Below are 4,782 nucleotides of genomic sequence, written 5' to 3'. Positions count from 1 at the left end.
GAGATTGAGATGGATGAGGTATGAAAGAAAAAGTTGGCATCTGGTTCCATTAATAGTGATGATAGTAAATATCATCAAAGAGGGGATTGATGGAGCAAGGATTCGCACATTACGCGGCTTGCTTGTATTCAAACCCCTCGCCTAACCTTTAATATAGTAACCAATTTGTTTCGTGTATTAATATTGCACTTTTACACTACACGCGGGTGTTCCAGAGATGCTTGCCTATGTGTTTATTAATCATAACTACGCTTGCAACTGACTTGGTCGCTGCTATGCGGGATTTCAGTCTGCGCATGCGTCGGTCATACCCATGTGATGCACTCGTAGTTCTGGAGGGATTTTTCGCTCATGCGCAGTATTGCTAATATGGCCGCTTTGTCTTTAACATGCTCTCCGCTTGCTACTGCTGCTCTGGCTCAGCTGTTTATTTCTGCTTAACTCCTAACGCTATAGATATTATAAAGTAAGGGGTGTAGTGCAGCTATTCATGGTATACAGTATATTCATTTTTTCTGTGTTTCTAAATTTTTTTCGCTTACTTTTCATGTGACACACTTTGGGGGCCTGGGAGCTGTGCGCCACTCCATCTTGGAAGCCCATATCACTCTAACCACGTGTAGAGGGAGAAAACGAATTGTTCAGGAGTGGAACTAAGCCAGCTGGCTGCTGAAGCTCAGATGCTCCTGGGAAAGCAACCTCTGCTCCAGGAGAAGACTTCGACTTGTACCTGAAGTGTTACAATGTTTAATAATGTCTGTGTGCCCTATTGTTTCGGCACTCTTATGCCATGGGAACTGGAATGTAAGGGGTGGGTTCAAATTATTTCATATTAATTATGTGAACTCCAAATTCTAGGTGGTGACAATGACCTAACCACCTCTCTTGTCCAATCCGAAGTTGAGGATCCTTTCATTTGCAACATTTGTGGGTGGTCCACTGACCCGAAAACAGTATAATTAGTCTAGTTTTAGCTAGAGAAATTGTCCGACTTGTCCGAATAGCCGACCTGTCACTGACCCTACGAACTCTATAGGTGATTGAATACATAGAGCTGCGGAGCACTCTGTCCGTAATTTCCACAAACTTAGTCTGGGGAGGAGGAACTCTTAAGTTCTGGCGAAGCACTTTGTTGGGAGATTCGAGAACCCAATCGGGGTTATTGGCAGATTCCTTGCAGAGAGGGCGTAGCGCAGGCGTTGCATCCGAAGCTGCAGGTGTTGGTCGTACCCTTCCGTGAGCCCAGTCCTGATCCAATCCTGGGGTGATCCTATCCTGACTGTCCATGAGCTGTACATGCTCACCTACTGGCATCCTAAGTCCTTGAGGGTCCTTTCCCGCCTTTCCCAACCGACCCGTGGCCAGGGGTAGTCCTCACTCTGTCCTAGTTAAATATAAAATACATGTGGGTGTTCGTCCTTCTAAATCTTTCTCTCCAATTTTTCTAATAAAGCAATCTTGCCTGTGATTTATCTCTGACCTTTTAAATTCTGACAGAAGTATTCTTTCTAGCATGTTCCTTATCTCTCCCTTACCCTTACTCAATTGCTGAATTGTTTGCATATTTAGTATGTTCCACTGTTACCCTTCCTATAGAAGTTGCACTTATTCTGAAGCACAAAACCTCTCAGTTTATTCCAATTAGCATTCAGTAGTATGTTCCCTTGTTCTTACCTATCCTTTAGTGATGAAATAGCATGTTCCTTCTCATAGTATCCTTCTGAAAATTAATGATTCTCACCCTGATTCATAGTTATATCGTGTTTTTGATCTTGGTTATAGATGTTCTCATTAATGTAAACCTTATTCCCATGGCATATACAAACCTTTTATGATTTAGATAAAAACTTTAAAACTTCCTGTGTTTGTGGTTATTATAAGGATATGCAAATATGAAATGTATGTGGTATTAGTGCTATCTGCCTAGAGCTTAATTTTAGCTCCTGATCCATTGTGTTCAGAGGTACCTGTTCTCGAGGATTGGTAAGTCAGGTACACTTGAAATATATAGAAAGTCACAATCCCGAATTGCTGATAGCGCTGTGAAGGTTACCTGATTCACGAAAATTTATTGATGGGCCCAATTAGCGTATATATTTTGGTGAATAAGGGTCGGGTGACCTGCGTGCTCTATCACTTACATGGGAAGTAAGCCCTGAAGAGTCCGAGTTTATTTGTACTCAGACGAAACACGTGTCGGCTGGCGTTGTCTTGTTTCAAGTATTAAAGCATCAAGACCTACAAGGCTTTACCCTTCATTTTACTTCTTACCAGTCGAAAATGTTCTGAAATTGTACTTACTATATGTACATTTACTTGTGTGTGCACAGGGACTGTGTTTAGCAGTGAGATACTGGTTGAAGCAAGACAGAGCATAGAATAGAATACATATACATTCTAAATTCCACAGTATTAAATAATAACACGAATAAGAACACAGGGCCCGATTCACAGAACTAACTTAAAACAAAATCCTAAACGTACTACTTTTGGTATTCACAGAAGTTAGGATTTTGTCTTAAGACAGACTTAAGACAGACCTCATCTACAAGGAAATGATGCAGTGCACCGCCGAAAGCCATTTGGCTGCAGTGTTGCGTCATTTTCAAAGCACAGAGATGCGTCGTATTAGTAGCAAAAGACGCATCCCTGTGCTTTCCCCTTGCGTCATTTTGCCACGGTTCCTGCGTTGCTGGGATGATTGACACCTTCCTGCACAAAACTAATAATTAATGGCATTTTCTTCTTCCTGTGCATGCTGCAGGATGCAGCACGCATAGAAAGAGGGAAAAAAAGAAGAAAAATAAATATTTCTCTTCTTTGTGACATTTCTCCTGTAGTGTCAAGTCCCATGGATTTTGCGGGAAACACCCACAGCACCACACATTGAACCCCTTTGAAAGGGAAACATATTTACAAGGTAATGAAAAGTCATGCAGGGTGACTTTACATGGCTTTTTATATATGGTACAGCCGATTGCACTACCATCATCAGACCATCATGACCATCAGCAATAGCTGCAATCCACTGGGCTAGTGGCAGAGTAAAGCGTGTGGCTGCTTTGCGTAGTCTTTGGCTCAAGCAACCCTGTATAACTAGGTTCATCTCTCCAACCTTGTCGCACAGCGCGAACCGTCAGGATGGCCGTGAAGGAAGCCGCATGACCATCAGGAGGATGCTGGTGCCTCTTCTTCAGCTGTGCAGCAAGTAGTGCCAGCTGCACCGTTTAGGCCTTTTACAACTGCGCAGCAATTAGTGCCAGTTGCACCATTTAGGCCTTTTTCAGCTGCGCAGCAAGTAGTGCCAGCTGCTCCGTTTAGGCCTTTTTACAGCTGCGCAGCAAGCAAGTGCCAGCTGCTCCACTTAAGCCTTTAACTGCTGTGCAGCAAGTAGTGCCAGCTGCTTCTCTTACGACAATTTTATCAGCGGAGACAGTTTTGTTTGATTGCGTTATGACTCACGCTGCGTTGCTAGCAGCCTGGACATTATGGACTATGCATTCAGGACATCTGTGCCCCCCTGCTGAGGTGGCCTGGGAGTCTCCGAGGCATTTAGGACGCCAGGCCAGACTTTGATGAAGGGCCCAGCACATACCCACCCCACTTCCCAGACGACACATTAGTTCTGACTTCTTCACCCAGCATCTGGATTATGTGCCTCCTTCTTGCCCTCTTACCTATCATCTCCACAGCCTTCCTAGTAATACCTGTCTCATTTCCCCCCACCCTCCTCCAGCCCATTTTCCCAACATGGCCACCACTCGAGTTAAGGCTGGAATTAACTGCTATAAAATCATTTATCCTCCCGGCCAGACTAAAGCCTCAACAAAACGATTGAAACATAACACTATTGAACGTTTCCCTGATTCCCTCTTTGTTGATCAATTTTACAATGGTCATCTTGGGAGGCTCAATAACGACTTCATCTTCTTCACTCGCGACACCCTCTCTTGGTCCACAAGCTTTTATCATTCCCTTAACATCACCTCCTCTTCCTCCATCCCGCATGGCAAACAACTAAAAATTTCCCCCTCTGTGCGTTTTGATGGCCACCTCACTATCTCACTCTATAACAACGGTACTGTCATGATACAAGGCAAAGACTCCTGTCTCTCGCTCTTTGACCACCTCTTCCCCTCCCTTCTCCCCTCCTCTGTGACTGGGTCTTCCCCCAACTCCTCACCTAGCTACACCCACTCCTCACTCTCTCCTCCCCTGACCCCCCTACACATCTATAGGGTGCACCCTCGAGAATCACAGGCAGGCCCTCTTCCCTCCACCCCCCCTCCTATTCCTCCCCCTCCACAGGTTGCCCCCTCATTCTTCACTTCAGCCTTACCTTTAACTAATACGCTTCTTGCCCAAGCTACACCTTCACGATTCCCCAATCTCCTCACCTCACCCATATTCCTACCCGTCACCCCCCTTTTGAGTCCACCTCCTCTCCAACCCTCTACCCAGGCTAACCCTCCCTACGCTCAGCTTATTAGAACCAAGCACCCACCTAAACCATCCCGAGCACCCCTGTATAGGTACAACATCCCAATCACCCTGCAGAGCCCAAGTACCCCCATCACCAAAACAGTCTTGACAGAGCTGCGCTGTCTGCTCCACAATTGCAGATCAGCAGTAAAACATAAACTTCAAATCTCCGATACCATCACCCTACACAAGGTTGACATGCTCTTCCTCACAGAGACCTGGTTCAACTATACCTCACACTCTATCTTTGATCTCCTACTACCCACAGGCTATTCCATACTCAAGAAAGACAGAACCGAA

Source organism: Lissotriton vulgaris, chromosome 1_2 (genome assembly GCF_964263255.1).
Source record: "Lissotriton vulgaris chromosome 1_2, aLisVul1.2, whole genome shotgun sequence".
Taxonomy (NCBI): Eukaryota; Metazoa; Chordata; class Amphibia; order Caudata; family Salamandridae; genus Lissotriton; species Lissotriton vulgaris.
This window is presented reverse-complemented; position numbering follows the sequence as displayed.